This window comes from Protopterus annectens, chromosome 5.part0, assembly GCF_019279795.1.
Source record: "Protopterus annectens isolate FY-2018-M chromosome 5.part0, PAN1.0, whole genome shotgun sequence".
In the NCBI taxonomy this organism is placed as follows: Eukaryota; Metazoa; Chordata; order Ceratodontiformes; family Protopteridae; genus Protopterus; species Protopterus annectens.
The window spans coordinates 659,921,437-659,935,738 of record NC_056735.1 but is presented as its reverse complement, the minus strand read 5'-3'; the positions used below and the strand labels follow the sequence as shown (position 1 = coordinate 659,935,738).

General features: G+C 39.6%; 1 protein-coding gene across 4 annotated transcripts in view; it reads left to right on the top strand.

Moving 5' to 3' along the window:
• LOC122802739 (ICOS ligand-like) overlaps positions 1 to 14,302 on the top strand; it is a 764,505-nt gene that overhangs the window by 380,086 nt on the left and 370,117 nt on the right. The window contains exon 1 of one of the 4 annotated variants that reach the window (XM_044072507.1): positions 11,583 to 11,880. The exons of the other annotated variants lie outside the window; for them this stretch is intronic. The gene's annotated coding sequence lies outside the window, so the exon portion shown is untranslated. Of the gene's footprint in view, positions 1 to 11,582; positions 11,881 to 14,302 lie in introns of those variants that run through there. 4 annotated transcript variants of the gene reach the window in all.

Genomic DNA, 14,302 nt, shown 5'->3' with positions numbered 1-14,302 from the left:
AGCAGTAGGGTCATTGATTTGGAATGGAATGTTAAATTTCACCAGGTCATCACTCTGTTTCAATAGATTAGCCTTGGCATAATCTCTGAATACTGAGGTGTTTAAGGATTATTCTGGCATCAGTTTTATAGTGAATGTGACTGATTTATGTGATTTGACAAGGGAAGGAGTTACATTTGGGAAGTAGTAGATTTTATCCCCTTTGGTTGGTGAATGGGCTAACTGGTCTTGAAACTGTTTATATTGATGAAGTCCAGAAATCTCTGAGCATATATGTTAGAGAATGTATATGTCTCTAAGTTAATGGAGGGGTAGTTGAAATCCCCTGTGAGAGTGGTGTTTGGTTTACTGCTTAGGATTGCCATACTAGTAAGGTAGGAGTCATAGGCTGAGAGGAACATAGAAGGGGTCCGATAGCTAGTCATAATGTGATAAGAGGTCTTATTAATGTCAAGTTGGACATGGGGGAGTTCCATATCATTATCTTGTCTTACTTGTCTGGAGGTTCATAGGTTCATAGCTTCATACTAGGCTATCTGCCCTGGGGCAATTATCAGCCTAACCCGATTTTGTTTGGCTTACGCCACCCCTTGATTTGAGTATACTGTGCCCTTTTTAAGGTTTAGTTTGCTGTGCCTCTGTCTAATAGTGACACGGAAGTAATCCCCGGGACAAACCTACGATCCCCCATCCACTCATCAATATTCTTCTTGAAGAGATTCAGTGAGGTGCTCTGCCTAACATGGATTGGAATTCTATTCCAGAGCGAAGGGAGCCTCTGGGTTATGAATCTGTCCCTCCAGCAAGTTCTATTTATTTCAGTGCTGAGGTTCAAGTCCCTCGAGCGTGTGGCTCTAAGAGATTTAGATTTACTGAGGTGGAGCATGTCCATTAATTCTGGATTGGACATAGCTTTATATGTCAGGCATAGATCGCCTCGAAGTAGGCGGTATGCAACTGAGTAGAGCTGGAGTTTTTTTAACCGAGCAGCATATGGCATCTGTTTGAGTCCCTTGATCCTCTTGGTGAGGTACTTTTGGGGTCTTAATAATTGCTGCAGGTGTTGGGTAAGGTACATCCCAAAAGGGGCATTGTATTCTATGATGGGCCTGATGAGCGATGAATAAAGGGGCATGATTACCTCTCTTGACCTAGAGGTGAATCCTTTCATGATGAGGTGGGCTATGTAAAAGGTCTTTCGAACCACTTTGGCAATGTGGTTGTCAAAGGAGAGATTGCTATCAACTTGGGTCCCCAGATCCCTAATTTCTTTCTCTGTATTTAATGGGTTACTGCCTATGTGGTAATTTGTGGGCACATTGTTTTTGCCAAAGGGTATGACTATACACTTTTTGGCATTTAGCTTTAAACCATGGCTCTGGCACCAGTTATCCGTTTCTGTGAGACCTTTTTGAAGGATGTTTGTGTCAGCTGGAGAGTTGATTATGGCACCTAGTTTGCAGTCATCTGCGAACTTGGTGAGCCATAGTCCTCCCACATTGGCCTGTACCTCAGAAAAGTATATACTGAACAAGAGCGGTCCCAGGACAAAACCTTGACGCCAGTTGTGACCGGTTTCGAGTCTGACATGGCTCCAGCAACTCTCACTCTGTGGGTTCTGTCTTTGAGCCAGTTTGCGACCCATCTTGTGACATAGGGGTTTATATTTAAGCTGGATAGCTTATCTATGATGCCCGAGTGGGGTATTGTGTCAAATGCCTTTGCTAGGTCCAGATAGGCTGTGTGGACTACCTTCCCTTCATCTATGGCTTTGGTGACTGTTTCGTAGAAGTCAACCAGGTTCAAAAGGCAGGATCGGCCCTTGACAAAGCCGAACTGGGTAGGATCTAGTGTCTGTAGGTCCCCAATGTCTTTGCTTATAAACTCCATGATGATCCTCTCCATAGCCTTGCAGACTAAGCTAGTCAGGCTTATGGGGCGATAGTTTCCAGGGTCCGAAGAGGCTCCACCTTTGTGGAGTGGGACCACTGTTGCTGTACGCCATTCTGTGGGCACATATCCTGTAGTGAGGCTGAGATTGTACAGCTGTTTTATTTGAGGGATTAGTTCTTCTTGGAGTTCATGTAGGACGCAACCCGGGACACCATCTGGTCCCATGGAAGCAGTGTTTTTTGCTTTGGAGAGGGCAGCCTTCACCTGAGCATCAGAGATGTTTGGGAGGCAGCCCTCTGCCGGGATAGATACTTGCTCTTTTTGGGGGGGGGTGGAGAAGTTTGCACTGAACCTGTCTGCCAGGATATTGGCGATGTCTGTGGGTTCAGTGTATTTTTTGTTGTTTAGAATCAACTCAGAACAAGTCTGGGAGTTGCATCCCAGGTTCCTAACATAACTGAAAAAAGCCTTATGATTGTCTTTAGTGTCCTGAGCAATTTTTCTCTCAAAGCTGGCCTTGGAGGATTTTATGAGGGATCGTAATTTTTTGCTAGTACTGATCAGAGATGCCTTCCCTATTAGGGATTTTGCTCTATCATGTAGTATCTTCCTCCTTCTGTTGTACAGTTTATTTATGGCTGGGGTCCACCAGACTGGACGCCTGCCTTTGGATGTTTGGGTTTTGGTTTTGTTTGGGATAGCATGATCCATGCATTCCTGGAGATGTCCGTAGAATGCATTTATATAGGATTCTGCAGTTTGGGCCGTAGTTTCCACAGACCCTGGGGCCTTGAATGATTCCACTTCGGTTTTGAGAAGTGAGAAGTTAGCTTTTGAGAAGTTTTTCACTGTGGTTTTCTGGGCTGGGGGTGGGGTCGGGATGTGGACATCCAGTGAAATTAATTTATGATCTGATCTTACCAATGAGGGATATACTTCAGGTGTTGAGCATAAAGACCCCATGTTGGTAATGATCAGGTCTAGTATGTTATCCCCTCTTGTGGGAGTGGTGACTATTTGTTCCATAGCATTTGAGTTTATAATTTCCAGGAACCTTTGGGCTAAGGTGCTGGGGCTTGAGTAGTGCTCCCAGTCTATGTTTGGGTAGTTGAAGTCGCCCAATATAATGGTGTTTGGAGAGATCTTCATGTTCTCCAATGTTTTCAGGAAAGCCGAGTGGGATTCCTGACTTTGAGAGGGTGGTCTGTAGGATGCTATAAACTGAAAAGCAGTCTTGCCCACTGTTAGTTGCACATGGATGGTCTCCGATACTTCGTGCAATCCCACTAACCTGGAGGTGTGGATATCTTTGATAAATATGGAAACTTCCCCTCTTTTTGTGGTTCGGTCCAGGTTTTGGGGCCGAAAAGCATGATATGAGGTATAACCTGGTAGTGCTGGGGTGCTCTCTGGAGCCTTGAACCAGGTTTCTGTCACTGCACAGATATCGATGTTCTCCATACTGAGGAGAGCTTCGAGTGCATGCATCTTGAGGTTAAGACTTCTGGCATTTAGCAGCATTACCCTTAGCTTCTTGTTTCTTGTGCTGTCTATGGAGGTGGGTTTGACTTTAGAGCCTTGCCTAAAAAAGGCACTATGGGGGTGGCAAGAGCCTTTGCCAATATCCAAAAGCCCAGTGGTGACAAGTGCAAGCCGTCCCTAGCGAAGCAACGTGGCTTGTCGAGCATGTCATCCCAGGCTTACAGACACTGGATCCCCTTTGAATGACACCAAAATTTTAGCCAATTGTTAAAATCGATCATTTCGTCTTTGTACTGTGGCATCATTCTGGGTGAGGACAAGATGCTGCTCAAGGTCAGTGTCATACCGGCCTGGGATACATGATCAGAGAGCTCCTCTATGTCTCTTTTCATGTAGTCCAGGGAGGTACATCTCAGGTCATTCACACCAGCATGTACAATGACTGAGTCATATTTGTATTTGCTTTGGAGTGACCTGAGTGCTTGCGTTATGTGGCAAATCCTAGCGCCTGACAGGCAGCTCACTGTGACCTTCTCTTTATTCAGCCTGGTGAGCGGGACGTCAGTGTGTCTGACAATAGAGTCACCTATTACAAGAGTATCAGGTGTGTTATTCAGCCTTAAGGGCTGTGGCTGCTTGGCACACTGACTTTGTGGGCTATGTGTTGTGCGTGTTTTGTTTTGGGGTAGCGTTTGCTTGGATGTCTGCTTTGGATGTCTCTGTTGCTTAGGTAGATTTTTATTTAGAGCCTCCGAGTATGTTTTTGTGTATTTATGTGTTTGGTTCGCTGATGTGGTAGGACTATGTGATACTGGAATTGTGTTGTGTGAGGTTACCTTCTCCTCCTGACTGGTTTCACCAGTTTTGAGATGAGAGAGCTCAGCCTCCAGTTTGGCTATAAGGTTGCATCTCTCACATATATTTGAACCTGTTTGGAGGAGGAGAGGGTTGTCCGTGTACATGAGACAGTTGTAACATTGCCTCAAAATTCCCAGATTCACCAGCTGGACTGGAGAGGAAACCATTGACTGACCTTTGGACATGCTAGAGTAATATAGGGAAACTGAATTAAGACAGACCAATAGGGGACAAGGTAATCGTAGAGAGTATAAGAGTAAGTAGTGCTTATGGTTTAATAGTGCTAACTTGTAAGATTACTTATTTGGACCAGTGAAGGGCCTTAGAATGAGAATATGGTGTTTAAATTGAGAGATAGAGCAGTTCTAAGGGAAAAAGTGAAGAGCAGACTTTGTGGAGCCAGGAATAGTTTAAACCCAATTAGTCGGTGCTGCCCGTTGTTGCGCTATGCACAAAAACATGCAAAACCACGCAAAAGAGGGATTTAAGAGAGGAAGATCAAGGAGTTAGGAATTGACCCAAAATGGCCAATAGAACTACAGTTTCAAGTCAGTAACCACTCCCACAGGGGCAGGCAGGCTGCTCAATGTTTATCACTGCCACTGATGAACAGAGAGACTTCCCTTTAGCCCAAGCAAAAACTGGCCTCCAAGAAACTTACAAACAGTTCAGAACAGCAAGCCTGTAACTGAACTTTTTTAAATCTCAGAAAAGTGGGAAAAAAGCAAGATTTTTTGTTTTTTTTTTTGTTTTTTTCAGAGATAGCAGAGGTTCACAAGTATCAACAAGTTATAACAGTGCAGTAAATGACCCCACACTTGAGTGCTAGGCCAGAGACAGATAAAATGCAAGTTTAGAGAAAAAAACGATTTTAAAAATAAGTGCAATCAGGAAATTCAGTAAACAGCTCTAGGTTGTGGTCTAAATACAGTTACTAATGCAAAAATCAAGTTTAACAAGCCAGAAAAAGCTCAAAGGAGGTAGCTATGCAGAAAAACTTAGCAAATAATCTGAAGAAAAATACTTAAAACCTCAAAAGTGGCTCCTTTCTTCTCTCAGCGTTTTCTCCTCTTGGTGGGTGCTTCACCAACAGCCAACAAGTCTGAAAAGACTCCAAAACCACGAGGCAATCGGGATTTAAGAGAGGAAGATCAAGGAGTTAGGAATTTACCCAAAATGGCCAATAGAACTACAGTTTCAAGTCAGTAACCACTCTCACAGGGGCAGGCAGGCTTCTCAATGTTTATCACTGCCACTGATGAACAGAGAGACTTCCCTTTAGCCCAAGCAAAAAATGGCCTCCAAGAAACTTACAAACAGTTCAGAACAGCAAGCCTGTAACTGAACTTTTAAATCTCAAAAAGTGGGAAAAAGCAAGATTTTTTGTTTTTTTCATGTTTTTTCAGAGATAGCAGAGGTTCACAAGTATCAACAAGTTATAACAGTGCAGTAAATGACCCCACACTTGAGTGCTAGGCCAGAGACAGATAAAATGCAAGTTTAGAGAAAAAAACGATTTTAAAAATAAGTGCAAACAGGAAATTCAGTAAACAGCTCTAGGTTGTGCTCTAAATACAGTTACTAATGCAGAAATCAAGTTTAACAAGCCAGAAAAAGCTCAAAGTAGGCAGCTATGCAGAAAAACTTAGCAAATAATCTGAAGAAAGATACTTAAAATCTCAAAAGTGGCTCCTCAAAAGTTTTTTCTTTTTTTTCTTTTTTTAATTACAAATATGGAGACACCCTGACCTTTTGTAGACATTGAAACAAATCTACATGGATTGGGCGCTCTCAATGATCTTGAACCTGATCTGTATGAGAATGCATATATCAATGCTTTCCAAGATAAAGAGTGCTTGTAGGGAGTAGAAATTTTTGTTAAGGCTCCTAACATTAAACAATACCTTTATGTTATCCAGATTCTATTTTGTAACATTGGAAGCTTTTGCAGACTGATATTGCTTAAAAAGGCACTTTGGGGTGGACAAGGATTTAGCCAATAAAGGAGACAGGTGCAGGCCATCACTGGCAAAGCAGTTAGTACAGTCTGTCATGTTCTCCCAGGTTGAGATATACACACATATACATATATATACATATATATATATATATATATATATATATATATATATATATATATATATATATGTAGGAGCACCTTTGAATGAAACCAGAACCTAAGTGAATTGCTGAAGACAGTAATCTTTTGTTCATTTTGCAGCATCATTCTTAGTGATGGTAAAATTCTGCTTAATGCTAGGTTAATACCTGACTCATATATATATTTTTAGAGTTTTATCATGTCTCTGCATTTATATAGTCCATGGAGGTACATCTGAAGTCATTCACACATATGTACTATGATAGTGTCATATGTGTGCATGTGGTACACAACTTGAGAGCCTGCATGATGTGGCAAATCATGGCATCTGTTGGACAGTTGACTATGATCCTTTCCTTGCACAGCCTGGTGAGAGGTCCATCAGTGTGTCTCACAATGGAGTCACCTATGACTAAGATGTTGGACTGTGGTGAGGGTTGCCTTATGGGCTTTTGAATTGAGACACTGTGACTGTTAGATATACATTTCAAGGTTCGTGCTACCTGTGCTGTATGATTGAGAGGTATGCTAAGGGTACTTGTTTCTTAGATTTGTGTGGTTTAAGTAGATAACTTATAAGAGCCTCAACATATGTAGGTCTATGTGCTTGGTTTATCTGTGTGTGATAGGTTCGGTGTGGCGCTGTGTGGTACTTACAGTACTTACAACCTATTTTTATGTGTAGTGTCTTCACCCTTGTGATCAAACCACACCAAATGTGGGTAAATCCTTTTATACCCACACCCAATCATGGACTGGTGCTTAATTATCTCATACCTCATTAATCTGGACATTGCAAATCACTGGATTCTCACCGATTCAGCTTTGTCAAAGGAATGTCCTGCCTCTTTAACATCATTAGTTTCTTTGAAATATTCACTGAAGCAGTGGATTGCAGTTATGCGGTATATACAGCATATGCGGACCTGGCCAAGGCCTTTGATGCTATTCCTCATGCAGACATTACTGGCAGACTTATATATCTGAATATAAATCCTTATGTTGTGCAGTGGATAGCTAAATGGTTGAGTAAAAGGACCCATGTAGTTAGAGTCACAGGTGCCATTTCTGAAAGCAAAAACATTAACAGTGGTGTTCTATAGGGCTCAGTGTTGGGCTCTCTCCTATTTGACATCTATTTCTCAGACCTTCAGGCCAACATTCCTGGCCTATGGTTATATGAGTTTGTAGATGACTGTAAATTGATGTTATTCAATCTTCCAATGATTCACAATTGTGCCAACATGAGTTAGACCACATTAACAACAGGTGCAAGGACAATGGTCTCAAATTATATGGGAACAAATGTAGTGTAGTTAAATTTGGTAAACAAAGCATTTTCCCATATAGGTGAGACACACCCCAGTCAGATACTATTATGAGGTATGTAGGCACACTTTTTGATAATTCCTTAATTTCATATCTGACTCATCAAAAGGCATCTCCTCTAGATTCCAAGAAGTCTTAATACCCCTTTACTTGTATCTCAACAGGTCCATTACTGAATGGCATGTATTTGTCTATTACATATCACTCAACCTTAGAGACCTCAAAGATTCATAATTAAAAGTTACTCTGTCTGTATGTACATATCTGTGGAGCTTTTCTCCCCGGGCCTCCGCTGAAAATGGACCAAAATCCAGTCGGACTCTTCCGGTTAACAAATGTAAAATAAAAAATAAAATAAAAATAAAAAGATCAGTGGCCTGAAAAATATTAAGTTACCAGGACAGACTGGCAACCCTCTCAGTTTACTCAGTGTCTTATTGACTCTTCTGTGGAGATCAGTGTCAAGCTCTTCCAACCATGAAACATCCATCCCTCAGTGACTACCTATTCCTTCATAGAACAAATGGCACTCCAAATTCCCACTTGAGGGAACTAAATAAACAGATAAATAAGCTATATTGATGTGATAGATTTGTATTCCAACCAATCCCTCACCTCTGGAACAAATTTCTAGAATATGTCAGTGCGGCACCCTGATGCCTTCAAGGTAAACCTTGATAACTGGATGGGCAGCCTCAAATTCTCCTACGTCTAAATTGTCTTGCCCTCCTTGAGGCTGGAAGGAAGGGAATGTTTGACTAGGCTTGTGATGGACTGCAGACTGATTGCCTAGTACATACCTAAGAAGAGTTCTGTGTCTTTATGTCCTACCTCATGCTGAGCAGTCTCTTTTCTGTGACTTTCCTTATATTACTTGGTGTCATTACTTGGTTTAGTCATTCTATAGGATTGTCTATTTCTGTTTATTTTGTTGCAAATATTCAATCCCTTCTTGTTCATTTTATTTTAGTGCCTATACTACTCTATATTTCACTAATATAAATTCTTTTGCTGCCTTTATGCTGTCAGTTTCTGTTTCAAATATCTTTTACAATACTGTATGGTCAAGTAAGTTTTCTAGTGTTATCTCTATATTTTCCAGAGCTTTTCTCTTACACTTACCTGGGTGGAACTTAATTTCTAACTTTTTGTGACTTTTGAGTTGTTTAGTTCATAAGTATTGATTTTAGACTTTCTTAAACTGTCTTATTGAGTTTGTATATGCCAAACTGTATATTTTTTGCCTGTAATCACTTTTGTCAGTTTTGCACTGCACTGCATGGGTCTGTGTTATTTGTAATTTTAGTAACTTTTCTCCTTCCATATGCAGTAGTAAAACATTTTCTAGTTTCACTTGTAATGTTCTGTGTCGCTTAGTAGCTATCAGACCTGACCAGCCGCATCTGTCACTGTAGCTCTAAACAGTGTGCCTTGGTGTCTCTTCCATGCTCTGGTAAACTGTATCCAGAGTCCTATTTCTTCTACTTCTTTCTGTATTCTTTCACTGCACTACTGTTTCTTGGCTGATGACTTTTACTGTTTGCAGTGCCTCACATAGGCATATTAAACTTCCTTTTAGAGCAGCAGCTATAAGCTCTTCTGACTTACTGATACAAAACCAGAGAAAGATGATTCCTTTCACAGATCTTCCTGTGACTTATATGATTTACCAATCTAGCTTAATGATTTACCAATCTAGATTATTGACTTATAAAGCACCTGCAAAGTTCAAAATAAGTGTTTCTGCAGGGAGCAACCTGCTTCCCTATGCATGCCCACCCACAAAACATATATTATATATTTTATATATATATATATATATATATATATATATATATATATATATATATATATATATATATATACACACATACACATACACACACACACACGCACTACTATTACCTGGAGGTAGATGGAGAAATTTTGCAATACAGCACACAGATGGCTTACACAAACACTGATCGCACAGTGCCTGCAACACAAACATGTGGCTTACGAGGAAAAGTGAATATGGCTGGTTGTATTTAAACAGTTACACTTCATCAACTGGCCTTCAACCACTTGTGGGAAAATAATTTTATTCTCATTGCCAATTTCTTTATGGGTTACAACCTCACTGCCAGTCATCTGTGAGGATTTGGTTTAGTCTGGTAACTGTGATATCTTTCTAATAGCCTTGTACAAAGAAATATAGTTACTGAATGCAAGGGGGGCTACCATAAACTACTACTACAACACAATAAAGAAATGGAGGTCAAGGTGTAACTAATTTGAAAAAGCACACAACATACAGATGTGGTACAGGTATTACTGTCAGCAGCTTATTTACATTTACCTATTATTCCTATCTGTTCAAGTGGCACACCTGGATCTGTGTAAAGGCTAAAATTACTCCATTGTTGTATTCACAGCCTTATAACAAGCTAACCAATAGGATCACATAAGTATTGAACGGTATGCAATGTGGATGTTATACTACACACATAGAATGTAAATTAGTAAGGTTATCCTAATCCTTTTCAGTTGGACATCAAAGATGAAAGACTTGATAAAATGATCTTCTGGGAATGAAGCACTGTTGCTGGTTCATCAATCCATGAATGATTTGGAGGATCATCTGTCAAGTGTCCCATGTTTACAGGATGCCCCATTTTTTAAAGGTGTTTACAACCCCATTTTCATGAATTACTTTGAAGCAGCTCTGATTCTGCACATGACTGCACAGGGTATTTGCTGGCTGCTATGGCTGTTTTGAAGTCTCATATGGCCTCAACCTCTTTCCTGTTGTGAACATGAACCACAGAGCTCTTCATTAGTTTGCATGGGTGCTCACACCTTCCACCATCTTTGCAGCTGCAGAAACACATCAGCCTCACTTGCTTACTGATACCCTTATTGTTGCTTACCTGGGAAAGCAGGCATTTCCATTCATATTCACACAATGGGCAATGATCTGCTCCATCACTGTGACAATGCCTTATTACTTAAAACATAATCCCACACACACACACCCCATCCACCACGTGGAACTATCCAGCAGAAATCAGTGTAAAATGAGAGAGTAAAAATGAGAGTTATTAATCTGTGTTTTCGCCTTGCTTCTCTAAACCAATAAAAGCAGGGAAAAGTTTTAAACTTCTGGGAAGAGACCCACCTATCATTACTAGCAGATCAGTTTTGAACATTTCAGGGGGATAGGGTTGTCATAAAATCAGTTGCTTGTATCAGTATGAATGTGAAAGCCTTTGTGTGATCCCATGGCAATGTTATTAATATTTCCTAATATTCTCAATGGTCTAGATCCTGCAGCCCAGAAGCCTGCATAATACATGTAAAAATGTATTGGGGGGGGGGCAGCATGGATTGTATTGTTTCTTTGTATTTTTCCAAAAAGTAAGACTTAAACCTTGCTATTTCTCAGTTTCGGTTTCATTAATGAATCCATCAATTCAGAATTCAACAAATATCAAATTTGATCAGTTTTGTTTTCAGGGCTCAGAAGTTTACTGGGTAAAGCTGAATATTTTGTGCTTGTCTATAAGGCACCAACTCATTTCTAAGAGAAAATGCAATATCTAAACAAACATCTGCATATGTTAAGTTACTTGACTGATTATTAATTAACAAAAAAACAATTCAAAATAGATCATTCCCTTTAAATGGATGTCTGTATGTGGATGCATATGTGTGTTTGTGACTATGCGCATACTTTATACGCATGCATTGTCTAAGCTTGCCCTTTGTTTTTGTTTTATTAAAATGCCAAGTACATTTTGTTCTTTGCCATCGTATACTTATAATATTGGGTTTTGGATGATTATGTTATTTTTTTCATTTCAAGGATTACAAACCACCAACTGGAAATGAGGGGGAAAAAAAACAATGTTAAAAGGCCAGGTTCCGGGAAAGTCCTGCCTTTAGATTATTTATAAGCTGTTTCTGTGGATGCCTGCTCAGTGCTTTTCTTTGATTAGAGGTCAGCTGTTCAGCTGTGAAGCCTCTCACTACAACATGGATGTGAATCTGCTTAAGAACTGAAAATGTCACTGGAAATCCCCGTGTTTTGGATACTAATTACTTGGCTTGCAAAGCTGATTCCATTCTGAACTTTCTTTTCATGAATGTGCTTGGTTAAATGGCAATAGGCATTTGTTATTTATAGCAAAGTTCTGCTTTATCTGGGGCAAGCTCTGAGGCTGAAATCAGCAGGATCAGTAAGTAATATTTCCCTTGCAATTCTTTGTAGTTCAATTCAATACCTTGTAAAAATAAAAAACAAACTTATTTCTCACGTTTGCTTCGTAAATATATAAAACTCCTGTGTTGAAAGATTTTAATAAAAAATAACCTGTGCAGCTGCACTCTTTTTCATTTGAGAATGAATAACTTGGCTTACTTAGACCAAGAGGGTGTGACTACAAACTTTGCAGCCAGTATTTAAAGAGACATCACCCTAAAGTATATATGGGCAAACAGTCTGGCAGAAGGTTTTGATAAGTATATGTAGTCCAGTATATCATTTCCTTAACCAGTGCTAGGATTTAATTTTTATTAAATGGATAAGTCACTTTCAAAAGAGCTCATCAAACTTGTGGGTCTCTTGCAGACTTACTACCTACTCATACACTTACATGCTTATTTACATTTAATGTGTGTGTGTGTGTGTGTGTGTGTGTGTGTGTGTGTGTGTGTGTGTGTGTGTGTGTGTGTGTGTGTGTGTGTGCGTATTTATATATATATATATATATATATATATATATATATATATATATATATATATATGTGAGTGTGTGTATAGATAGATAGATAGATAGATAGATAGATAGATAGAAATGTAATTGCTGACTTTGTCAAAAGGGAAAAGTCAGAATGGACTCCATTATCAGTTGAGCCATCTGGAACTGGGAGAAGCAAAGACATGCTGTAGGTGGATTGGACACTAAGTTGTCCATAGGTGTGAGTGTGTGCCTTCTGTGGAAGGCTGGGTGCTGGGCTGGCAACTCAACACCATAAAAACTCCTCTGCCAATCGTTTTGTGGACCGTTGTTCTGCTGTGTCGACCCCTGACCAGGAAAAGCCAAAAGAAGAAGAAGAAGAAGATTGAGGAGAGGCTTACCCTGTATAAGTAAACCTAGGGATGAGTGCAAAACAGTTTATAGTTGTTGTACATGCCAAATTATAGCTCTCAGATGAGGGTAATACTTAATAGTTTCATTGAGTTTTTTGTCTGTAATGCGCTAATGTCTAAAGTAGTGATTTTACTTTGAAGATTTGTATATGGATGACAGAAGAAGTTCTTGAATAGCATTGGTTTAGTTTTGTTAGAGGTGAGGTGGTGAATAAATAATGCATCCAGTGTTGTAGTTTGCTAAAGCCATGTTGGTGCTTAGTGGTGGTAATAACATGGTAGTCCTTAGAAGGCAGGAGAGCAGGTGCACTGCTGAGTCATCTAATTATTGAATAAAAGGGGCTTTACAATAGTCATGTGACATATAATTCATGAATACCATGAAAATCCAGACCCTAGTACAGATTCATGAGGAACAATTTGCAGAATTTTTTTACTGAAGAGACATTACCTCATCCCAGCTTACAACATGGATCTTATACTTTAAATAACTCCTGAATCACAGAACAGCTTGTGGAGAAGTTTGGTATATTGGAACATGATTGAAGGGCATGATTCATGATGTCAATGACCTTAAAGAGTTGAAGTAATATGCTGCCTATGGTCTCTTCAAGTTTCATTCTGGCCTTAACATCAGGAGTAAATGAAAAGAGAGTACTTTTATTGCCATTTAGTAGTCAAACCTAACTTGGGTGGATCAAAAAATTTCTTGAGAGACATGATAAAGAAGTTGTTAGTGTATGCAGTTCTCCATTATTTGACAAAGGAACAATAAGCAAAAATTATTATTTTGAAAATGGAAGGATCATAGATATTTCCATCAGTACTGGAATATAATTCTCAGATAATTGTAGGTTGATTAAAATGTAGGTGGGATGGGCAGTTTAGCTAGCAGCCATTTTAAAGAAGTACCTGGGGGTAATCGGCTCTAGAGGAGGAGCATTTAATTTAAAAGCATTCATTTTCTAATGTAGGATAGGGAAGGAATTTGTGTGCAGCAGAATTCTTGGAGTCAAGGAAGAGAGGATGTAGAAGAAAACAATTCATGAGGATAGATTTTTGTAAATTTAAGGGAAGGTGAGGTGAGTAAACTATAGGCCACTTATTGTGGGGCACTTTTTTGTGCTGTGCTTTTTTGACTGGTTCATCCACTATGGTGTGCTTTTGTCATTGCAAATTTATCACAAGATTTTTTTTGCATGAGTTTTGCAAGCGCTGTTTTGTGTAGTGTGTTTTTTTCATGTCACTGGACAGTGTATCAGGTAAGCCAATAGGACCTCTGGTTGAGATTTAAGGATTTAGTGAAATCCTGTGCAATGTTTCTAATTAGGCACATAGAACACAAGCTGATACCAGCTGATTAAAAAAAATGTCACTGTATGGAGTGACAGCTTCAACTGTCCATAAGTAAAAATCTGAAGTAAAAATTGGTTGTACTCTATGTGAGGGCTGTGGAAATGGAAATGAAGGACAGAGCCAAAAGAAAAACAGAACTTGTCAGAGATTTG